The 25954-nt window shown below is 42.6% G+C and overlaps 1 protein-coding gene and 1 non-coding gene across 4 annotated transcripts in view; one reads left to right on the plus strand and one right to left on the minus strand.

The window, feature by feature from the left end:
• The window catches only part of MTHFD1L (methylenetetrahydrofolate dehydrogenase (NADP+ dependent) 1 like), a 176222-nt gene that overhangs the window by 24543 nt on the left and 125725 nt on the right, over positions 1 to 25954 (minus strand). The gene's annotated exons all lie outside the window — the stretch shown is intronic.
• LOC139033074 (small nucleolar RNA SNORD79) lies at positions 11239 to 11323 on the plus strand. The gene has a single exon (XR_011485709.1). It is a non-coding gene; the product is annotated as a small nucleolar RNA SNORD79 (small nucleolar RNA).

Below are 25954 nucleotides of genomic sequence, written 5' to 3' on the forward strand. Positions count from 1 at the left end.
AGGTTACTGGAAACATACATATAATGACAGAATTTGATGTTAAGTAATCCAAGAATAAAATTATATTAACAGGGAAAAAAACAGATAATTGTAGCAATGACTAGGAATAAGGTAATATACATTTTATGTTTATAAACTGAAAAATGGGAATAATGAAGAATTCTTTACTTACTGCTCAGCTATCTGCTTTTTTCAATCAAAACAAAGTCAGTTTTCTTGAACTTTTCTCCTTTTGGCAAGTCAGCTCCTTCCTTTATTGCTTTGCTACTGACAGGAGCGGCAAGAGCCATTTGAAGTTCAGCGTGCCTCCCTCTTCTGCCCTTTCAGTGACCCTGGTGAATGAAAGCTTCCCATGATGGCACATTTTCAAATAAGTATGCGGCCCAGGCATCTGACAAGCTTTTGAGTAATTCTCTAACATGTTGAAGGAGAGTGATACCATCAGCCCATGAGACAGTTTCCCACAGAAAAAGCCTGAATTTCTCATATAAATTACACAAAGTATCAACGAGGATGCACTTTACACCCACAAGCAGTTCTGTCAGTACCCCCGGCTCCCAGCTTACTGTGGTGTCTCCTGTTGACTACAGTCTCACTTTTCAGTATTACTTCCTCCACCTTCTATTCCCACCTCCACAACCATTCTACTTATCATGAAATTTGCTGTAAGCCAAAAGCAAATCTGGTGCTTATATGAACATTTAATTTCAAGCATGTATGTCTACAAGACCTGGCACGTCTACACACAACATTTATTTCATGTGTTATTGTATTTCAGAGTTGGGGTAAAGTGACCTAAAGCACAGCTTTGAATTCCCTCCCTAAATCTGGGCTGTCTTGGGGCTCTCAGACCAGCTTCTTTTCCTTCCTGAAGCCCATGGAGATTTCCATGGGGGAAAGGAATAGGGCTACCTGCCTCAGGGATCTTGGCTCTTTTCATTTCATTGCTACCAGTACTTGGGGACATTGGGAAACCAAACACAGTTCCCAGTGGGAAAGAGGTTAGGGGGTCCTGGGACAGTTTTCTGTGCTTATTACTCCAACATGAAATTTCACAGACCTCTTCTTTCTTCTAAATCACAGGTTGGAAAACTATGGTCCAGACATCACACATCAGACTAGTTATCTATTTTATAAATAAAGTTTTATTAGAACATAGCAACACTGGTTTATATATTGCCTGTGGTTGCTTTTGCACTGTTCACAGCAGAGATGAGTAGTGAGCACAGAGACTGAATGGGCCGCAACACTTAAAATACTTACTATCTGACTCTTTGTAGGAAATGTTTGTTGGTCTCTGTTCTAAAAGACAGTGTCACAGACAAAAGGATTTAATAACAAGGAAGACAAAGAATTTGGTTGTGTGTATTCTTTAACTTTCCCTAAAGATACCAAAAGCATTTTATGACTAGTAAAGTGCAGATGTCAACTGGAAGGCAAATCTGGTGCTGATGATTGAATTGAGATTATTGGTTCAACAGAACACACATTTTTAAAAAGTGAAAGATCAAGGGCACTAATCTGGCTGGCATATTCTCAGTGTTTTGGGAGACTGCTAGGAGAGAGTCATTCTCAGCTTAAAAGACGTCTAAATATAAGTGGTAGGACTTTATAGTATTTTTAAAAATTAGAATCTGCTTCAGTATTTTAATTCACAGAGTTCTTGTTTGTAGAATGAAATTTATAACACTGAGTTTGTAGAGTCTAGATAAAAGTTTTACTTGGGAGTCTAATTTTCTCTCTCTCTTTTTTCTGGCTGCCCCACATGGCAAAACACATAACCAACTAGGGCCTACTAAATAGCACATATTATTACAAAATGTCAGTATTTTGTAATAATATATAAGGGAAAAGAATCTGAAAAAAATATAGTATATATACAATCATTGTGCTACATACCTGAAACTAACACGAAATTGTAAACCAACTATATTTCAATAAAATTTTTAAAAATTGCATGGTTTCCATATACCTGGGTATGGACCTTATAATTGCAATCACTCTGGAATGAAGCCACAGCTAAAAAACGCTGCTGTAGAGGTGGCTGAAGTTGTATATGAAATTATTATGCCCTGAATGCACCCCAGCCCCCTCACCACTAGACCAGCCTTGTTCAACCTCCCTGCCTGAATGCCTTGTCTATCACCAAGACCGTCCTAAATTATGATTGATGTGAGGATTGCCATAAAACGATACCATGTCTTAGCCCTTTCCAAAAACTTAATGAAATCAGGCAAGCTGGCATAAGTCCACAGGAAAGGAATCAAAGCTTGATACTGTGATCAGTGCTTCAAAGGAACGGAGCTGAGTTCAAAAGAAATAAGGCTGTAGACATGTATTGATATTAGTCTTAAGGATTTTGATGACTCCCCCCGCCCTCCAAATGCATCACTGTTGACAACGTGAAGTGTGGGGGGAAGTGGCTAGGGTTCTGGTCTACCTAAGAAAGTCTTGAAATATTTAGCATTTATATGCTGTCAAGATTAACTGTCTTAGGTTGTGAATAAAGGATCTTTAAGCTAAAAAATGTATGCAATCCATACCAACCTTAATTTCTATTTAACTTTTGGAAAAAAAAAATTGGACTGAGTATTTAGAATACTGAGTCTCCTGGGATCAGTAGATGGAAACGTTAAAAGTCTGAAAAGAACAGAAAAGAACTGAAGGTCAGAGAGTGGGCTGGGAAGCATATGGATGTTGAAACCAGACGCTCAGTTCAAGAACCTGACCTGGAGCAGCAACTTGGAGCCACGAGGAAATGCCTCAAGATTTGAGAGATCTGGTAGCATTAATAACCATGTCCAAGAAGAAAAAGTGAAAAATGATACTGGAAAATCCTGAGGTGTCTCCATCTCTGCCGCTGATAAGATCTTGGCTCAAGTTCCTCTTAAAGGGGCACCAGACAAAAGGCATCAGGGACCAAAAGAATCCCAGGGAGGCGTTCCTACTTCTGTGCGGTCAGGGAGGCATGACTTGCTGCAGGAGGAGGACCGGCAAGAAATCTTTTTGATTTAATCAAAACACAGCTATCAGATCTGAACTCCAGCTATTATTATTTTGGTTTATTTGCCCAAACGCCGCCTCTTTTGCCAATGGAGTTAATCGGAATTGTGTTCCGAGTTTATTAGCATTATTCATCTCTTTTATGTCGTCATGCCCAAGAAATAAACTTATTATTCATGTGCTCCTTTCAAGTTCTCCTGAGTCTCACTTAAGAGTCTCACTGAGTTACAGATGTGCAGTCAAGAGTAACTGCCCACTGTTTACATGCTCTAGAAGTTCACATGAAATATACAAGAGATGGGAGAATTCATTCAGCTGGTGTCTGCACAACATTGGCAGAAAGAAAAGGAATCAGTGGTGATGCCAAGCTGGCAAGCAGCCACCATGTTCCAGTTCCTGGAGAAAAGTTTGAGAGGTTTCACTGTACCAGTACGTGGAGATATGTGTGTGTATATGTGTTGCGTGTGTGTGTGTGTGTGTGTGTGAGCTGAGTCGCTCGGTTGTGTCCAACTCTTTGCAACCCCATGGACTGTAGCCCACCAGGCACCTCTGTCCATGGGGATTCTCCAGCAAGAATACTGAAATGGGTTGCCATGCCCTCTTCCAGGGGATCTTCCCAACCCAGGAATTGAACCCAGGTCTCCTGCATTGCAGGCAGATTCTTTACTGCCTGGGCCACCAGGAAAGCCTATATATATGTTAATCCACCTTAAACTTAAATATTAACATGCAACCTTACTTCCGGTGTCCTCAGGCAATAGGCTGGTCTCTATTACTTAGAAATGAGTACTCTTGCCTGGAGAACCCCATGGACGGAGGAGCCTGGTAGGCTGCAGTGCATGGGGTCGCTAGGAGTTGGACATGACTGAGAGACTTCACTTTCACTTTTCACTTTCATGCATTGGAGAAGGAAATGGCAACCCACTCCAGTGTTCTTGCCTGGAGAATCCCAGGGACGGAGGAGCCTGGTGGGCTGCTGTTCATGGGGTCGCAGAGTCGGACATGACTGAAGCAACTTAGCAGCGGCAGCAGCAACAAAAATTATGACTTAAAGAACTGCTTCAATAATTATTGATATTTTAACTGATCAATATAATTTGATTTTATCATAAGGAAATTAATATGCTTTTAATTCTAAATATGGACTACAAAAACCTACATACCCTGCTTTAATGAGCTGAATAGGAACGAGATGAGTAAGGAAATTCTGGAAGACTAAAATGAGAAACCTTAAGTTTGAGAGGACGGAGCTGGGGGTGAGGGGTGGGGCTGAGGAAGGCAGACTCAAGAACCACAGAAAGGATGCAGAAAGGATGCACTCTCGGGAGGGGCCAGCAACAGACTAAGGACCAACCCACTTTTTCTGCGATTATTTTCAAGCCAAAGCATTATAAAAAAAGAAGAAAGAAAAAAGAAAACTGATGCTACCTAATCATTATGGGTATGGAGACCTCCTTCCAAAGTAGACAATTAGTTCCCATGGGGCAGAATCCGATATTCAACATGAAAATGCATGAGACGGAGCAAGTATAAATTGAGTATTCTGCTTTTAAACAACTTTGTATTTCATTCACGCTAACCTTTATCTATAATTAAACACACAGTAGTTCTGGCCTATGGGAGACACTCGATTTATTCACTTTACAGACCATACTCTGAGCAGACCAGCATTCTTATGCTGGCTTCTCAGTAACCACGAGGGCTGCCCCAGGTGATGCAGCTGGGTCTGCCCCTGAGTTGCCCACAGAATGGGCATGACAGTCATGCCTGGCCTGGACACAAGGATGCGTCAGGAGAGGGCTATGGGGCAAACAGGGCCATCATGTCCCGAAGACAGCTGTTCCCTGAACAACATGGGTCTGAACTGCAGCAGGTCCAGGGATGGCTTTCAACCTGTGGTTGGCCGAAACTGTGGATGTGAAACCATGGATACAGAGTGCCCATTACAATTATACACGGATTTGCCACTGCGTTAAGGCTGGTGGCCCTAAGCCTGGTGTTGTTCAAGGATCAAAGGTCAAACTGTACTGACAGACAGTTGGTAAAAGAAACAAGGTTCTCTTTCCTCTGGGATAGTGGGTTTTGCTTGAAGTAAGTGATATGGAGGGCATCCCTTCCAGGGAGGTGGAGCTGAGAAATGGAGAGCAGAAACCAGAAGGCAGAGGTGGCTAAAGCCAGACAACCACAGAACTTTGTTATCTGGGTCAGTCCTTCTTTTTATGTGACTCTAGTTCAGTTCCTCTTTGCCTATTGTTCAGTTGCTCAGTCGTGTCTGACTCTTTGCGACCCCATGGACCGCAGCACGCCAGGCCTCCCTGTCCATCACCAACTCCTGGAGCTGGCTCAAACTCAGGGCCATTGAGTCAGTGATGCCATCCAGCCATCTCATCCTCTGTTGCCCCCTTCGCCTCCTGCCCTCAATCTTTCCCAGCATCAGAGGCTTCTCTAATGAGTCAGCTCTTTGCATCAGGTGGGCAAAGTACAGGAGCCTTAGCTTCAGGATCAGTCCTTCCAATGAATATTCGAAGGACTGACGCTGAAGCTCCAGTACTCTATTTCTCTTACTTGCAACAAAAGCGAGTTTTGACAAGCACAGTGTCTGTTAGAGCTCACTGGCTAGGAGACCTTGCCCAGGCTCTCAGCCCGGAGAAGCGGCTGTACCGGCGGGGGCAGAGGGAGCTGGGGGAGAGCAGAGAGAATCTGCTTGGGAGGTGGAACCACGGTGGTCGAGTCTGGCGGGCTGGCTCTTCTCACAGAAAAGAGGGGAGGCATGCCTGTGCCCATCTACTTGCCTGAAAAGCTCTTCCTTCGCTTGCCTTCCCCAAAGCTCTTCTTTAGCTTGCTTCCCTCCCCCACCACCGCTCTGAGATGGGAGTGGCATTGCAGACATTTCTAAATTAAATCACACCCATGGTACAAAAGTATAAAGAAAATGTGCAGGAGGTCATTTAAGAATATGAACATATTTTTCAAGATCAGCAAACATTTGCTACCTTGAAATGTTACAAGCTATGATTTTGTTTTAAGGTTTTTGTTTGGAACAACAGTGATTATTAAAAATCCCAAACCAACCAAATTTTGATCTCTAATAAGTTAAAAGCAATTTAACACTTCAAGGAAATGTATCAGGAATTAAAGAAATGGCATAAAGAGGAAAGATTTTAATTAATGACATGTGAAGTGAATTTCTTTGGAAGCAAACTCTGTAAGTGAAATCAGACTTTTAAGAGACAACTCCTCAAATGTTCTATTTTTGCCAAATATTAACCTTATTTTCACTGCAGTTTTTTAAGACTTTAAAATAGTATATTTTTAAGACCAACAATTTGATTATGTATTTTGAGAGACTCTCAATATGTGAGTTCATCCAGGAGTGGCCTGGTCCCAGTGGAAAGATTCATGACAAAGAAACACTGAATATCTTTTCAAATTCTAAGTAGCATGTGCTGAAAATGAACACTCCCAGAAATACTCAAAACTCCCTGCAGCAACTATAATATTACACTGTGCTTTATTTAAATTATTGCCCTCTTGAAAAAAAAAAAATGTAGCACAAATTCAAATCATTGGTTTTGAAAGTATATTTTCAAACACTTCAGTAACTTCCAACTTGAGTCCAGATAATGTGATGTGACAGCTGATGCTACTTCTCCCTTCCCATTCTTGACATTTGGCTGTTTAATTATTCTATTCAGTTAACTGTCTAAATATATTTGCATAAGTTTACAACAGTATCAGATGGAAGGTTTCATGAATTTGTCAATATTATTTTTGGCTAAGTTAATGGAAAGGAAACATGTTATGCTAAAAGCTCAAAAATTCTGAACAGGGAAATAGCAAACTGCCCTTCCATCTACATAAGATATATTTGTTGGTAAAATATAAAAGAAAAGATGGGCATTTGACTTGATTACTCATCTTACAAAATATTCAGCCTCTTCCTTATGCTACACTGCACACCATCAATTAATCATGTTTGAAAGCTGAAAGAACAAAGACTGTTTAGATGATAAATGAGGCAGTAAATGAAGCTGAGATAGGAATAAAGATTTGAGAGGGAAATATTGTTTCTTTTTTAATATTTATTTTGAGACTATACAAATGACCTGCAACTTTTTTTTTTTTTTGCAACTTATTTTAAAATCGACATCTACCATTAAGTTCTACTCTGTACTTATTTCATGATATCTCTTGAGACAACTTAGAATAATGCAAAATTGACTATTAATAATCACACAAAAAAGCAGCAAGCACATGTGCATGCATTCAATAGAGCCATAAAAGGACTCCAGTGGGCATTAGCAGAGGTTACCTCTTTAGGCACTGAAGTTTACCTCTAAGACCAAAGCCAACTTACATATGTTGAGTTAAATGGAGGTCTTATAGAACTACAGTCATTGCTTTCTAGTACTTGCCTATCCAAGTTTAAGGCCACCCAGGAATGAAATCCCAGACTAAGTAAATATGCAGCAACCTCATTTGACAGTTTTCAAATTATACTTTATCCTTTATCAGAGCTTCAAGCAAAAAATTAATATGTTTTGAGTTTGACTTCATTTCCCATATCCAAGGGGTCACCCCACCTACTCTTGCCCTAACACACTCCTAATACTGTGATTTTCCTGACTCGAGAGAATAAGGCAAAGACTCTGCCATATTTATGTTTTTACTCCTAGTGGTGAACAAAGCGGGTAACATAAAACTTTGCTGAATGGACATAAGAGTAAAGAGATGGGAAATCTCCTAACAATTTATTGCCCTCTGATAATCCACGCTGATTGACCATGAATGGTTGATTTAGAGGCTGCTTGGAAATCCCTTCTGTGTGGAGGCCTCAATGTGATCAATTCAACTTTTTAGGATCCAAGGATTCATTGTGAGGTAAGATGCATCAAGGAAACTTACAAAATCTGTTTTATAATCTAAATCTCATTTTATTCATTTTGGGTAAGGTCTGACTTCGCCATTTTGAGAAGGCAGTGCAGAATGATGGAAAGAGCCACAGACTTGAAACAGAAGTAGTGCTAATGATTCCAGACCCTTTACTTTATTGTACAGATGTTTGCAATGTGGGAGACCCAGGTTCAATTCCTGGGTTGGGAAGATCCCCAGAGAAATAAATGGCAACCCACTCCAGTCTTCTTGCCTGCAAAATCCCATGGACAGAGGAGCCTGGTGGGTGACAGTCCATGAGGTCACAGTCAGACACAGCTGAGCGACTGACACTTTCACTACTTTTTCAGACACAATATCCAACCTCACAGTAGACAGTTTCACCTGACAAATGCTTATAACAAATGCGTCAGACTACTCAGCACGTACAAAATGGAACGTACTGTCATGTAGAAGAGAGCTAACAGCAGATCTGAGAATGCTACCTTTAGAACTGTTTGCAAGGCTGGTGACCAGGAGCCTGGCTTTTGGAAGGGTTTATACGACACAACTGCTTTGTTCTACGAGGTCTGGTGAGTTTCAGGCAGAAGGTGCCTAGTAACTCTGGACTTCACCCATGGGCTTATTCCCCTGGCTGATTTTGCTTTGTATCTTTTTGCTATAATACATCATAACTGTGAGTAGGACTATATATGCTGAGTCCATCTAGTGAATCCTGAACCTGGGGGTGGTCTGGGTCCCCCTATCACAATTACTTCCCTCCTAAATTGTTTTTTCCTCCTTTATTGCTATCTAAGTAAATGGCAATCTGACCCACCAGAGGAACAGGTCAGATCTCGGAGCTGTTTTCAAACTGTTTCCTCCCCTCTCCTGCTTGGCTTTCCTGGTGGCTCAGTGGTAAAGAATTTGCCTGCCAATGCAGGAGATGCGACTTCGATCCCTGGGTCGGGAAGATCCTCTGGAGAAGGAAATGGCAATCCACTCCAGTATTCTTGTTTGGAGAATTCCACAGACGGCAGAGCCTGGTGGGCTACAGTCCGTGGGGTCCCAAAGAGTGGGACATGACTTCGCAGCTAAACAACAACAACAACTCTCCTGCTTACTGAGTCCAGCTCATTCTGCTCCCATAATCTCTCTAGTACCCACGTCCTCCTCAACCTCCACTGCCTCTGCCACAGTCTAGGGCTGGGAGTTTCTTGCATTCCTAAATTTTTGGCCGTCCAATGCGACATGTGGGATCTTAGTTTCACGACCAGGAATTGAACCCTCACTTGCTGCAGCAGAAGCTCAAAGCCTTAACCACTGGACCCCCAGGGATGTTCCTCTTGCATTCCTAACTAGCACCTACGCTAGGTGTTTATGCCTCCAGTCTCCCTTCTCTCCATCTGCTCTCCATCCTGCTACATGATTGATGCCTCTGAACTGTGAACACAATGCTGACACTGCTCTGCTTAAATCCACAGAGAATCAAGTTCTGATTCCTAAGCTTGACCTTCAAGGCCTCACTTGTCCTGGGTCTGAACTTCCTGCCCAAAGTCACTGCTCACGCTCGTTCCAAATCTCCCGTTAGCCCGCATGCTGTGATGAGAGAGGTGTTGCTTTTTCCTGCCCCACGTCACATGGCTAATCTCTTCTCATCCTTCACAACCCCAGGCTCAGCCTGAGTGCCCCAGTCCTGCCAAGTCCCAATGCCATCTGCTCCCACGGGCTCTGGAGCAACACCTCGTTCCTCTGTCTCCCAAAGGGCAGAGCCCCAGGCTCTTCGAGGTGTTAATATAGTTAACGGCTGCCCCTCACTAGCCTCTGAACTCCTCGAGCGCATGGCATTTGTTACTGTTTCAGTTGTTTTTCCTCATGGCCCGGTGCACAGTGCTCTTCAATGAATACTGAATGAGTGAATCAGAAGTAGGCATTTGTGTGACCCTACAGCCCTGTCTTCATTAAGCCCGAGGGCCCAAGTCATCAGTCTTAGCTTGAGTATCTGAAGTGCATTGAAGGGAAGAAGATCAGTCCCTGTCAAGGAAAGAACTCTCTCCCCTGGACTGTCCTGGTTATGACAATAAAACCACCTCCAGAGCTCCTGTTCTCAAACCCACGTGGTCTCTACCTTCTGTCCACACCCCACCCTGGAGCCGTGCATTTGATTCTTTACTATGTAAATACTGACTGCAGGGTTTCCCACAGAATTTTCCTGAATTGCTTCCCACAAACTCAGTGCTGTTTATCTTAGAGATGTCTGCTCACTGACCTTCATCTGCCTGCCCCTCACTGAAATCCTAATGTCCTTCAAGTCTCTCCTGTTCACTTCCTACAGTATAGGAAGGATCTAAGCCTGGAACCAAGCAAAACCAAATTCCACTGGAAACACTGACATATCCCTGAAGGAAACTGATGACTCTCTGGTGCATTATGTAACATATGGAAGAAAAGCCCTGCACCATCTTATCATGGATCTATTAAGACACACATGCCCATAGGACAGAGAGCAGAGCTAACTTCCAGGCTGACGGTCTGAAATGCAAGGTCAGGTACACCTTAGAGACTGCTCTGGGAAATGCCGATCTATGCATTTTGATTATCAAGAACATTTAATATCTCGATTAGTGTTCACGAATGAAAATTATTTAGCAAAACAGTAAGAGAAGGGCCTTAATACTTAGGGAAGTACCTGATAACTTTTATAACATTTGCATCATTAAATAGTTGTCATTTCTCATAAAAGAGAAGGACATGTTCAAACTATACAAAAATCTTAATGACCCAGATAACCATGATAGTGTGATCACTCACCTAGAGCCAGACATCCTGGAATGCGAAGTCAAGTGGACCTTAGGAAGCATCACTACAAACAAAGCTAGTGGAGGTGATGGAATTCCAGCTGAGCTATTTCAAATCTTATATGGTGATGCTGTGAAAGTGCTGCACTCATTATGCCAGCAAATTGGAAATTTCAGCAGTGGCCACAGGACTGGAAAAGGTCAGTTTTCATTCCAACCCCAAAGAAAGGCAATGCCAAAGAAATGTTCAATAGTACGTGAACTGGAACTTCCAGATGTTCAAGCCAGATTTAGAAAAGGCAGAGGAACAATGGACTGGTTCCAAATTGGAAAAGGAGTATGTCAAGGCTGTATATTGTCACCTTGCTTATTTAACTTCTATGAAGGGTACATCATGCGAAATGTGGACTGGATGAAGCACAAGCTGGAATCATGATTGCCAGGAGAAATATCAATAAGCTCAGATATGCAGATGACACCACCCGTACAGCAGAAAACGAAGAGGAATTAAAGAGCCTCTTGATAAAGTGAAAGAGGAGAGTGAAAAAGTTGGCTTAAAACTCAATATTCGTTAGTGACGATTTTTATAATAAAACAGATGGGAATCTCTCTGAAAAAGAATGAAGTTTTTAATACACCATGGAATATTACTCAGCCATTAAAAAGAATTCATTTGAATCAGTTCTAATGAGATGGATGAAACTGGAGCCCATTATACAGAGTGAAGTAAGCCAGAAAGATAAAGACCATTACAGTATACTAACACATATATATGGAATTTAGAAGGATGGTAACGATAACCCTATATGCAAAACAGAAAAAGAGACACAGATGTACAGAACAGACTTGTGGACTCTGTGGGAGAAGGTGAGGGTGGGATGTTTCAAGAGAACAGCATCGAAACATGTATATTATCTAGGGTGAAACAGATCATCAGCCCAGGTTGGGTGCATGAAACAAGTGCTCGGGCCTGGTGCACTGGGAAGACCCAGAGGGATCGAGTGGAGAGGGAGGTGGGAGGGGGGACCGGGATGGGGAATACATGTAAATCCATGGCTAATTCATTTCAATGTAAGACAAAAACCACTGCAATGTTGTAAAGTAATTAGCCTCCAACTAAAAAAATAAAAAACAACTCAATATTCAAAAAACGAAGATCATGGCATCCGGTCCTATCACTTCATGGCAAACAGATGGGCAAACAATGGCAACAGTGAGAGACTTTATTTTTGGGGGCTCCAAAATCACTGCAAATGGTGACTGCAGCCATAAAATTAAAAGATGCTTGCTCCTTGGAAGAAAAGCTATGACCATATTAAAAAGCATATTAAGAAGCAGAGACACTACTTGCCGACAAAGATCCGTCTAGTCAAAACAGTGGTTTTTCCAGTAGTAATGTATGGATGTGAGGGTTGAACCATAAAGAAAGCTGAGCCTCAAAGAACTGATGCTTTTGAACTGTGGTGTTGGAGAAGACTCTTGAGAGCCCCTTGGACTGCAAAGAGATCAAATTAGTCAATCATAAAGGAAATCACTCCTGAATGCTCATTGGAAGGACTGATGCTGAAGGTGAAGCTACAATACTTGATGTGAAGAACTTGATGTGAAGAACTGACTCACTGGAAAAGACCCTGATGCTGGGAAAGATTGAGGGCAGGAGGAGAAGGGGACAAGAGAGGATGAGATGGTTGGATGGCATCACTGACTCGATGGACATGAGTTTGAGCAAACTCCAGGAGTTGGTGATGGACAGGGAAGCCTGGCGTGCTGCAGTCCATGCAGTTGCAAAGAGTCGAACAGACTGAGTGACTGAACTGAACAACTCACTTGGCCAGGCCACGCCCAACCATGCAGATGGAAGCAGGGGAGGGGAGGGCCCAGGGCTGTGCTATCGGCATGGGTTTGGGGCGCGTGAGAGCCGTGGTTCTCTGCTCTGAGAGTGGGGCAGGCAAACTACATGCACCCCCACAATCCAGAGTACACGTAATGGTACAGCTCTACCTTGAGGGTTAAATGGGCTTCTGTAAGCTAATTACCATCTATCTCACCGAAGAACGTGCAAATGTAAATGAAGTTCATGATTTTTGCTGGCTGTCAGCCGGTTGGCCTTCCTTAAAAGTGAGCAAATAGCACATTTTCTGCAAAGAGTAACAGCAAGCTTTCCATAGGATCAGAAAATCAGCCTCCACCACAAGGACAGAGGCTGAATACGGATGTGACAGACCCTGAAAATCAGACTGCACCCCCTCTACCTGCTCCTTATAGATCCTGAAAATCAGACTGTCCCCCTTCTACCTGCTCCTGATAGACCCTTAAAATCAGGGTGCACCGCCTCTACCTGCTCCGTATAGACCCCAGCAAGGTCCTGACCTTTCCAGACTGCTGAGCTGCACCAGATACAACTTTCTTGTCTCTTTGTGAAGCTATTCATATTTCATTAAAATGTCAATGTGGTAAATCAGCTTCAGCTAGAACTGGGTACGGAAATGAAATGAGAATAGAAGAATTTGAAACCACTAATCTATAAACTGTGGGTTGTCCCTGAATGGGAAGGAAAACAAGGATTCGGTATACTGCTTTTCTCAAAGGCAAGACTATTCCATGCAGTTTTAATTGAGAAATATATGGTAGGCATACATTTTATTGCACATGTTTGTGTCTGTGCATGTGTTTTGGAAAGTCTAGATCTTTCAGGCTTTGGAGCATTCGAGGTGGTATCTTTCTTTATATTTTGCTCCCTAATCTTCTGTATATGTGTTTTGGAAAGTGGAGGTTTTCAGCAAACAACTTAAGGAGGCTTAATTTTTAAGAAAGTTTAAGGATTAGATGGACAGAAATCAAGATCGTGGAATATACATACCAAATGAACACTAAGATCTAGTTAGAAAGTAGATGTGTGGTCTAGGTACCCTACAATCATCAGAGCTAATAAGCTGTGATTTATTATAGAGCTTCCTGACAGCCAAAGTGAAAAGGGGAAGACATTCAGGTCAAGGATGTGCCTTGGAAGGGTATTTTATTATTCAGGAAAAGCAGCACAGAAAACAAAGTCAGTAACTCCAAGACATTATTGTCACTTAAGATCAGAAGAAATTCATTCAATAACTAGAAGCTACTGTGTGCCAAGTGCTGGGCCTGGCATTTGATAGAAAGTCAGGTAGCTGACAGGTCAGGGTTACAATCTCCAGTGATAGGAGGTTGAACTCGTATCTCCAGATAGGAGTTGAATCTATTCTATTATGCTGGCCAAGCAGGTTCCTACGCCTAGCAGAGTAGTCATTTGACTTGTAGGCTGGATAATACTTTTGTGAAATTAAGGAACCAAATCAAGTCTCTCACCTAAAGAGATGACCAATCTATCCCAAAGAAAGAGAGAGAAGCCAGTAGAAAAGAATTCTGAACCTCCTTTAAGCATATTAACTAAACGGTGACAGAAACACCAAGATTCACACCAAAAAAATAAGTGGGTAACATTATTCTGGTTTAGAAGATATCCAAAACAAGAGTTTCAACCAGGAAAGCTATAGAAAAATCTCATCACATCACAATGAAAAGTTTACCTTTTGAGCAACACAGCTTTCTACTCAAACAGCCCCTCAGAATTGGAAAGTTTATCCTAAGTTACTACAATTTTAAAGCTATAATGGGATTAACAGCTATCAAGCAATAATGTTTTGGATACCATCAATTCACATAATGGGATTAGGTTTAGAATAAATCATTTGAAGCCACTATTTCTAATTGGATAGTTACCAGAATCAAGGCTTACATCCAGTAATGGGTAAGACTAAAAATAAGACCATATAATCAGCAGAAAGATTATATAATATCTCTAATGAGGCAATGTCGGGGTTGAATCCTGGTTCTACTATTTACTGGCTCCATGATCAGGGCAATTTCTTTAATCTCTCTGCCCTTGGTTTTCCTTTGTGTAAACAAGGGCATCGACGTTACCTACCCAGAAGGAGGCTGTGAGCATTAAATGAATTAATATATACGAACTGCTCAGAAGGGCTCTGATGTTACAGCCATTAAACTGATGGCTAATTAAACTAATCCGAGTAAAACTGATTACAGTTTTAATTTTTATCATTATAAGTTAATAAACATCTCTTTGTTTCTACTTGCTTTTTCTATGCACTTTTACATTGTTGACATTAGGCTCTACGAATTTCACTTATTTTTCCCACTAAACAAATGAGTTATTCCTCCAAGTCATTAAACATTATAAACATATAGCTACTATATACAGAGACAATATATATAGAGAGATTGTATATACAGACAATCATTCCAGTCCTGAAAGTATCTAGACATTAGTATCTTTAACCTTCCTTTCAATGAATCCTTTTTGCATCACACATTACCTCTAGGGGAAAATAATAGACTATTTGCAAGGGGGTGGCGGAGGGTGCTAGAAAGATGTCAGTCTGTGTGCTCAATAGAGAAGATACTGAAGGAATAAAATCACAACAGAAGATCTGTGAAAACATACTGAACTACCGTAGACAGAGTTTTGGCTTGTTTGTGCTTAATAATACATAGAGAGCAGTGTCTGCGTGTTGATAACCCAGGAAGGAGAACAGGATGTCAGAGTAAGATGCAGAGGAGCCCGGTGCACTTGAGATGAACTGGACATTCCATCCTTGTTCTCCGCTTGAATGTGTGAGCACCAGGAAGTGCTAAAGAGGGATTTATGGGTTTTTTTTTTTGAAGTACCGCAGAAGATTCCCCATCATGGTTTCCAAGTTCCATTAACCATTTAACTTTAAGTTAACCATTAACTCCCTGTCCAAAGACAGGAAGAATCACTCTGAAGTTCTAATCCATACACTTAATATCCTTCTTCTTCCTGAAATCTTCCCATTCTTTTCCCAGGGATGTGGTTGCAGCAATCTTTTGTTTTTTTCCCTCTGTAATGTGTCCTGCTCCAAAGGAAGATAGCAGGTTCCAATTTATGCCTCAAATGAAATCTAAAAACACTTCAAAGAAGTCAAATAGATCTGCTTTTGGAATTTTATTGTTAGGTGGTGTCTCTCTGCTCTCTCCCTGCCCAAACTTTCCCATCTCCCAAAGGGAGCACATTCCATTCTTTGTGACAAACTTATCAAAATTAAAATAACAACCTCCAGCTGTCAAAACAGCTTAAAAAAAAAAAAAGCTAGTTGTGGTTATTGTAAATAATAAAGAAATTACAGCTACCTATGCAATGATTTTTACCCACATGAAAAATATTTAAATAAATTGTCTTTAGATGGCATAAAGGACTACAAATGAGCCATTTACTAAATTCACTATTTTATGAACTATGGAGGGAACGCCAAGCACATCATGGTTAGACATGACCACATTCGACGAAGAGAACCACACTTTTGCAGGAGAGTCTTTGTTAGAATTATTTTCAGGCCAAAACAAAAGACTGTCTCTTAATGTGAGCAAGTACTCAGGATTTACACGTCAGGGAGAACTTTTCACATATCACTGTGATTTTATAGTTTTGATGACAAGTTAACTCTTTGCCACTGGGAAGCAACCTGAACCCCACCGTAAAATAGATGGAGCAAAGATAACAGAACCTCAGGTTGCTGGTCCCCATGGACTTATAATAACTGTGACAGAGAAGCAAACACGCTGACAACAGAGGATGTTAATGTGCCGGAAATATTTGTGCAAGTCCGACAAATAATGCATGGCGTCTCAAAATAAGAAGAGATTATTTCCTTTATTTTTAGGACAATTCTCTTTAATTGTGTAATGTAGCTTGAAATAACTTTAAAAGCTTTGACCTGCAGCAAATCACAGTCCATTCAGAAACCAAATTATTGAGGCTTAATGACTAAATGGACATAGAAAAAGTATTTCACTATAGGTGACCACATACAGTACAGAAACAACACATTTGTCCTCTGATATAGCATGGAGCAGCCCAACTCAACACTTCCAGTTTTCCTGGTTACCTAGTACAAGATCCATCCTGAAACAGGGCTGACCAGCCTGGGCAAGGGAAACTGCTGGAAGTTTTGCTTTTCTGCCTCAGTGGCAGTAAAGAATGATCCGGAAATACACACTGCCTGAGCTACTGGAAAAAAAAAAAAGTCAAGATGTTCAAGATCTAAGTTATTGTTGAGCAAGGATCTCATAAGCCTTAATACTCATGGACCACTAGAATTCCCTGAGGCCATTTATCACTAACTCAGCTCACAGGGCTGAGAGTAAAGAATGTGTTAATCTATATGAAGCATTAGAAAGAGTGTCTGACATGTAGTGAGAACAACTACTATGTATCAAGTGATATAGCCTGGTAGGATATTCGATCTGTAAGTGTACATCTAAATACGTTCCAAGAAAAATGAATTTAGACCTGGTTTTAAGCCTTGCTGGTCAGTAACTGGTTGGGTCAGAGCACTGATCCCTGAAGACTGGAGTTACAAGCAGATAAGAAAGGGAGGCATTTGAGCCCTGTCCTCTCAACGTCTTATAAGATGTGCTTTTCCAGACTGGGACTTGAGCGGGATCCTAATTCTGTGAGGTCGCACCGGAAGAGGTCTCCGTAAGGATCCCTGTGTCTTCTGCGCGGCTGGTTGGCCCCTATTGCACTGGGTTCCACACTGTATAATGTAGCAGTATGGTCTGCACTGAACTCCCAACTGTGGACAGATCAGGGGAACCGAAGGCCAGGTCCCTACCCTAAGGAGGCCTGGATGAGTAGGAGACACCAGACAAGGCGGCTTGGTAAAGTGATAGGACCCCCAGAGGTCATAAGTGCAATAGATCTTAGCTGGGTGGAGCTGGCAGTATGAACAAAGTGTTTGGAGGTGAGTAGGGGCCACCACTCAGTCCTGGGGGGCAAGGTTTGAAAGTTGAGTAACTAAGTCTTATGAGGAGAAATGCAGGTAAATTTGGGAACTGTTATGATGGATTTTGGAAGGTGCAAGGAAGCATGGAAGGTAACTTTCAAGAGTCTTCCACTGCACAGAGCTGATTCTTGGGGTGAGGCTGATGTCCACAAAGGATTCAGCAACTTGTATTCCTGGCCCTAGTTTTTCTCCACAGCAGACTGTGGTACCTTTATTACTAATGGCCTGGGACACATACTTAATGCAGACACCCCTGGAAATCCTACACAGGGGTGGCAATGTGGTGATGAACGTTCATTCTGATCCTTCCAGGGTCTGCATATATACCTCCGTTTGATCACATAACCCAACACAAATTATTTCTCTAATACCTACTTTATACTTATTGCCTGATTTAAGAAGATCTGCTTATACTCACTGGTATAAAATGTTTTGAATTTTCAATGATATCCAGAAAACAGCAGGATACACCACCAAACTTTTTCAAACTGCCTCAGAGGGTGACCTGGCTCTTTAATCGGAAAGCTACTTTGCCAATGCAGGAGACACAAGAGATGCAGGTTTGATTCCTGGGTCGAGAAGATCCCCTGGAGCAGCAAATGGCAACCCACTCCAGTATTCTTGCCTGGAAAGTGCCATGGACAGAGGAGCCTCGTGGACTACAGTCAGGCACAACAGCCGACTGAGCCCACATTTTGGTCTATATTAATTTTATTTCCCTCGCTTAAACTTGCCAAAGCTTAGCTGGGTGGACTATATGCTTGTTGGTAAAGACTAGGATAACAAAGTAAATGAAAGCAACAGAGACACAGGGTAAAGAGAAGTGCCATGAGTACTAGACACTTTCATGGATGTCTTTCTGACCTGTGTACATGTTGATTGGCAGTTTTAGGCTCTGAATCCAAACGAGTCAATGTGGAAGAAAACAAGTAAGCTACAGACGGAAGTGGAAGAAGAATGGGTTAGTATCTCATCAATTCCTAAGAAAACAAAAGATCTATATGCTGATGATGGGGTGGATACCTAAGCATGACAAGCACCTTTTTCTAGGTTCGTAGAAAGAAAGACAGAGCCTGCACGTAGGGTTAATAGCAGTGGGCTAAAAATTTAACCCAATTTTAAAAGGTTAACTCAATAATAGAAATATCTGGTAATGCTATTACTCAGCATGTTTCTCCGGCTCAGGCTGATTTCATTTGAAGTTATTTTATATTTATGCTAAAAATAAATTAGCATCAAACTCAGGGAGACAAGATCCCTGAAACTAATGGACTGGACCTTAGATAACCTTATGTGGTCGAGGGGCAAATATCATTTTCCTGAGTCACAAAGCTTCCTCTGGCTCATCAATCTGAAAAACAGTTTCTGGAAATGGAGAATGCTGCTGGTCACCTTCCTTTGCTGGAAACACGTTGTACTGAAAAGGCAGGGACATGTTCTCTCCTGACGGGACAGACACACGTCTGCCTGTCCTCTGGACGCTGGGAAGGGGACAGCTTGCTACAGCTGCCCTGGGATAAGAGGAAGCGAGTGACGTCTGGGCCAGAGGAAGGGCATGTTTGGGAGAAAGCAGGAAATTGTGAAGTCAGGATGAGGAAGAGCAGTGGGAGAGAGGAAACAGACCAGGTCTCCAGGAATGGGGCGAAAGGACACAGCCATACAAAGATAGTGAGGCCAGGTGGGGAGGGGAGGCTTCGGGCAGTGTGTGAGGCGGGTCGGATCACTTCAAGCTAATCAGGGAGATTTTAGGTGTCAGCTTCACTGGGGTCAAGGAGCCCTGGAATTAGGAAGGACACGTGCAGAGCAACCTCCTGAGTGATCTGTGTGATGGGAGCACTGTAGAAAACGACTGGGTACCCACGTCATTGAAAGGCAGCTTGGGGAGGGAGTGTGTGTACTGGGCCAGGAGTCTCTGGAAAATGTGGGGAGCAGTGCATTGGGTTGAAATCTACAAGGTCTGAATTTAATTCATGCCTAACTGAATGGACCAGGTTTATAACCATGTATCCCCGAAGAAGAAAACGTCTCCCCCGTGAGCTGCAGAATAACTTCACTGACCTGAATCCGGTCCAGCGGAAACGAGACATCCAGCACATACTTTTTACAGGAGAGGGAGTAGAACGGAAAACAAAGTGAGCTTAACTGAAATGTGAGAAAGAAAGCGGCAATGACTTGGCTGGGTGGGGCCCCAGCTCACTTTTTCACCGGCCCCCTTTCCTTCCAGACCAGTAACCCTCCACCCAGCATTTGCTGTGGATGACATCACTGGTTTCGCAAACTTGCTCCGGCAGTTTCCTGCTTTCCAGAGACAAGCCGACTGAGGCTGTCAGTGGGGCACCTGGGCAGAGATGAGGCCGGGTTGGGTCACGGAGCGGACATGAAGGCCACACCAGGGCCCTTTACTCGTTCCATAATCTGCCGCGTGTTTCACTGCTGTTTTCAGTCCCCTTTCCTTGGGCAGATGTCCACTGTCCACGTTCTCAGGGTTACGATCCAGACTCCTCATGGCACGGATACACATGCCCTGCCCAGGATCGCATCCTCTGCTCTAAAGAGAGCACAGGGACCAAAGTGAAGGGTGTAGGAAGGGAGAGGAGAGCTGCTCGGGGAGCTGCCCGGAATGGACCCTGGAACTCTGGCCCACTGCATCCTACAGCCTCCCACCCCTCCCTAGCCAAGGTGCTTTCCTCCCCTCATCGGTCTGTGAGGCCAAAGCACTGGGAGCCTCTCTGCAGTTTCCAGTGGCCACTGTGCTCCAGAAACGCTCTAACTCAGGGTTCCCCAAATCTCAGGCCATGAACGGGTAGTGGTCCATGGCCTGTTAGGAACCAGGTTGCAACGGAGGAGGTGAGTGGTGGGCTTCATCTGGATCTACAGCCACTCCCCATCTCCCACGTGACTGCTTAAGCCCTGCCCCCGTCAGGTCAGGGGCAGCCTTGGATTCTCAGAGCTCAGAGGAACTCGAACCCTGCTGTCAACTGTGCATGCAAGGGATTCAGGTGGCATACTCCTTATGAGAGTCTAATAGCTGATGATCTGATTCCATACTATGGTGAACTGCACAATTATTTCAATATATATCACAATGTAGTAACAACAGAAATAAAGCCTACAATACATGTAACACGCTTGAATCATCCTGAAACCACCACCCTGCCATCCATCGAAAAAATTGTCTTCTATGAAACCAGTCCCTGGTGCCAAAAAGGTTGGGGACCTTTTTCGCTGCTCTAACTGGCACGAAACACCATATAAACGCTGCAGGAATTCTTAATCCCTTCTGCAGGATGGCTTAAGCCCAAAATTCTAGTCCAGATTCTTGTCCTCAATAGCCAACATGTCCTAATTTTATGTCCTAAGTTTGTCAATAAAGAAGACTTCATATTTAAGGAGATTTCCTAGTTCTTCAGGAGCCAATCTCATCACCTCATGTGATATCAAAAGAAAACAGTCCGATACACCAAAAACTCACTTCAAATGGGCATGTGCTAGGAATTCACACTTGCTTGGATACCCCTCCAAGCCAACTGTTCTGACAACACATCCTTGTGTGAGGAAGCCTCGTAAGATGAAAGGAAGTGGTCAGCCTCTCTCCAACCCATGGCAGGAGCAAGGAAACAAATTGACATGGATAAAACGATCTTGCATCCCCTTAGCAGAATTTGGGGCCAGCAAACATCAGTCAACAAGTGACACTCAGGAGTGGATTTCTTATAGGAACATTCCAGCTCCTAGGACCTCTCTTTGGTGCTCCAAAGAGTCCAGGTGTTAAAACACTACAAGGCAGCCAGGAAGGGCAAGGGGACTCTACCTACCTAAGTCCACCTGCCTACATGAGTTCTGACTCCCATGCAACTAACTGGCCCTCACAAAACATTTTCCCAAATCCTTTCAGTTTATCATACCAATCCTTTATTGTATTTTCATGTTATGAAAATGACATATGCTTGATGCAGTAATCTGAAATAAGCAGGAATGTAAAGAAAAGCAGCTGCTCATAATGTCAGCCCCATGTTGACATTTTGGTGTCTTTCTAGTCTCTTCTATATGGAATGTAATTTACATCCCAATAATATAATTTCATAAACTTTGCTTACATATTAATTTTTTTATGCCATGATATTTATGTCAAGTGATTAAACAACCCTGGAAAATTATTATAAGAACTTAAAAACCATATCAAAGCAATGAAACCACCAGACAAAGACCACCTACTAAACTTTGAGGGGGGGCGGGGTGGGCAAGGGTGTGCATGAAGATTGTTTCAGAGAAGCTTTATAAGCTACCAAGGTTTATTGAACACTATAAACCATAAGCTTTGAAAGAATTTCTGGAAACATAACAGGCTAATCTGTACAATAGAGTGTTGGAAAACCTGCTCTCCTCTCTCCACACCAAAGATCTGTATTGCTAAACTATTTCTTACAAGGAGATGTACTAACTGGTGACTGTGTTAGTCTAGTATCTTATACCCTTTTGTAGCTTTCAATAATATGACGGAGGAACTTTTCTGGTGGTCCACTGATTAAGAATCCGCCTTCGATGCAGAGGACGCGAGTTTGATCCCTGGTCAGAGAACTAAGATTCTCCATGCCATGGGGCAACTAAGTCATAACTAGAGAGCCCGAACATCACAAGGAGAAGCTCCTGCATGCCATGACTAAGACTCAGCACAGCCAGATAAATATAATTATTTTTAAAATATGATGGAAAGAACATATAAGGATAATGTCATTAAAGAGAGGCAAGGATACACATGGAGCTTAGTAGGAATGAAGATATTTTAGGGAAGAAAAATTATTTACAGAGGGATGGAAAACTCAGCCAGAGCACGTAAGGATGGGGCAAAAAGTCTTAGATGATCTTAGCTGAGGAACTCTTGTACTACTAGGTGCTCTGAAATGTACTAATAAATGTAAAGTGAAATGTACTAATAAAGTGGCTACACGCACAGTCATCAAGACAGTATGGTACTGGCACAAAGACAGAAATATAGATCAGTGGAACAGAATAGAAAGCCCAGAGATAAATCCACGAACCTATGGTCACCTTATCTTCGACAAAGGAGGCAAGGATATACAATGGAAAAAAGATAACCTCTTTAACAAGTGGTGCTGGGAAAACTGGTCAACCACCTGTAAAAGAATGAAACTAGAACACTTTCTAACACCATACACAAAAATAAACTCAAAATGGATTAAAGATCTAAATGTAAGACCAGAAACTATCAAACTCCTAGAGGAGAACATAGGCAAAACACTCTCCGACATAAATCACAGCAGGATCCTCTATGACCCACATCCCAGAATTTCAGAAATAAAAGCAAAAATAAACAAATGGGACCTAATGAAACTTAAAAGCTTTTGCACAACAAAGGAAACTATAAGCAAGGTGAAAAGACAGCCCTCAGATTGGGAGAAAATAATAGCAAACGAAGCAACAGACAAAGGATTAATCTCAAAAATATACAAGCAACTCCTCCAGCTCAACTCCAGAAAAATAAATGACCCAATCAAAAAATGGGCCAAAGAACTCAACAGACATTTCTCCAAGGAAGACATACAGATGGCTAACAAACACATGAAAAGATGCTCAACATCACTCATTATCAGAGAAATGCAAATCAAAACCACAATGAGGTACCATTATACGCCAGTCAGGATGGCTGCTATCCAAAAGTCTACAAGCAATAAATGCTGGAGAGGGTGTGGAGAAAAGGGAACCCTCTTACACTGTTGGTGGGAATGCAAATTAGTACAGCCACTATGGAAAACAGTGTGGAGATTTCTTAAAAAGCTGGAAATAGAACTGCCATATGACCCAGCAATCCCACTTCTGGGCATACACACCAAGGAAACCAGATCTGAAAGAGACACGTGCACCCCAATGTTCATCGCAGCACTGTTTATAATAGCCAGGACATGGAAGCAACCCAGATGCCCATCAGCAGATGAATGGATGAGGAAGCTGTGGTACATATACACCATGGAATATTACTCAGCCATTAAAAAGAATTCATTTGAATCAGTTCTAATGAGATGGATGAAACTGGAGCCCATTATACAGAGCGAAGTAAGCCAGAAAGATAAAAACCATTACAGTATACTAACACATATATATGGACTTTAGAAAGATGATAACGATAACCCTATATGCAAAACAGAAAAAGAGACTCAGATGTTTAGAACAGACTTGTGGACTCTGGGAGAAGGCGAGGGTGGGATGTTTCAAAAGAACAGCATTGAAACATGTATATTATCTAGGGTGAAACAGATAACCAGCTCAGGTTGGGTGCATGAGACAAGTGCTCGGGCCTGGTGCACTGGGAAGACCCAGAGGGATCGGGTGGAGAGGGAGGTGGGAGGGGGGACTGGGATGGGGAATACATGTAAATCCATGGCTAATTCATTTCAATGTATAACAAAAACTACTGTAATGATGTAAAGTAATTAACCTCCAACTAATAAAAATAAAAAAAGGAAAAAAAAAATAAATTCATAGAAAAAAAAATAAATAAAGTGGCTACACGTACTGGAGATCGTTAATTGGTGGTGAACTCCAACTAAAGCAGTAACTAAATAAAATATGATGAAATCATTCAGTGGCAGAAAACTCTGGCTTATAAATAAGGGTGAAGAGTGAAAGTAAATACTTAGAAAACTAAATCTGGGGGGTGGGAGGGGTGGGAACTGAACTCTCCAGCGCTTCACCCTGTAATCTCCCAGAGTCAGCAACACTGGAGATACTTATTATTTGAGGAGGGATGTGCTTGTGTGGGGATTCTCCACTTTTAGACCTACTAGGTAGCCAGAGGGACATGCCTTTCTCGAGGACACACCAAAGGGACTTCTCCTTTGTTATAAAGCCCACAGCATTCTGCACCTGTGTGATTTTACTTACTAGTGTCCAACATAAGGACGCGTGGAAGAGGACTGGAGCGTGTTCATCTCCATGTGATTTACAACACCTCGCACCTTACTACAAGTATGAATGAATGAACGCACAATGCAGAAAAACTGAGGATCTTTCCGACTGGGGTTTTTCCTGGAAAGGAGAGTTGGATGCCTGTTTCAAAGGCATTCAAATAAGCACGTGTGGAGTGATCACGGGTCAGGGTGATTAATTACACGAGAATTTTCCCACCTGCAGGAGCCAGTCCCCGCAGTGTCCTCATCTCCCTTTCCCCCAGTCATCTCAGCAGGAAATTACTACACTATGTCTCCCACACGGATGATGACTATTAGAAGCATTCTCGCAGACTGTGGCAGGGCCCAGGACTGGGTCAAGTAAAAGTAAATACCAGCCCTTATTAGGTGATCCTGGCCTCCTGCGGTGCGTTTGACCCAGACACAGCAGCTTCTGGCTTGGTCATAGAAAGCAGAGCCCAGGCCATCGCCTCCACGTGATACTTCCTGACCTTCAGGAACTTCTTTCCTCATGCACCACTTCCTTCCTTCCTTGCTCCTCATGATTGTTTTGGAGGATTTTACCCCAGGGGCCCGTGCTCACTGCTCTGCCCTGGGTGGAGGCAGGGGGACCTTCTCAGGGAACCCAGCCAGCCTGAGGTCACTCTCAAGGACTGGTCACATCTTCATCTTCTAACTGGTCAGGCGTCAAGCAGGAGCAGAGGAACAGAGGGATGGACTAGTGGTCACCCACCCACGCAACCTGACTTTCCAGAAATGACCTTACAAGGCTGTGGATGTGAGGATATGAGTTGAGGTGTGAGGAGATTCATAGCATCTATGTGCTTACTGACTTCAAAGATTTAAAATTATGATCAACATTTAATGACTATTAAATACTCAGAGACGAGTGAAGGTGTCATCTTCTGATTCACAATTTTTACAACTAACCATTTTCTTTGTTAATTTCACATCGAGCTCCCAGGAGCAGTAAGGTGCCTGATGTGGAGAAAGATGCTTTATTTTGGAGCTTCCCATAGCAGGGACCACAGAGTCACGTGCATGCTTCCTGAATGAATGAATGAGACTGCTGGGAGAACTACTGTGGGATCCCAGATCTGTGCAGCAAAAGACAGGACAGGTCACGAACTCGGCTAATTCCCTCCTCTGTGGTGACCAGTGTTCCATGCTCTTTGGGATCCTTGTGGCCCCGGCTCCCTGGTCTGAGTCTGGACCATCCAGGGGTGCTCTTCTCCTAAGCAAAGGCCTTCACCGACTGAAGCCCAGATGATCTTTGGCTCTAAGTGGCTGCCATCACTGAGGCCATTTTAAGGGATACAAAGCAAGCTCTCCTGGTGGTTATGTTAAGTGAAGTATGATTAAATTACACTCAATAAAATTCACCCTTAAAAAACATAACACTCTATGAGTTTTGACACATGTATATGTGTCATGGAACCACAATTAAAATACAGAATATTTTCATCACCTGCTAAAAAGTCCTTGGTGTCCTTCTGCA

The sequence above is a fragment of the Odocoileus virginianus genome, chromosome 34 (assembly GCF_023699985.2).
Source record: "Odocoileus virginianus isolate 20LAN1187 ecotype Illinois chromosome 34, Ovbor_1.2, whole genome shotgun sequence".
Taxonomy (NCBI): domain Eukaryota; kingdom Metazoa; phylum Chordata; class Mammalia; order Artiodactyla; family Cervidae; genus Odocoileus; species Odocoileus virginianus.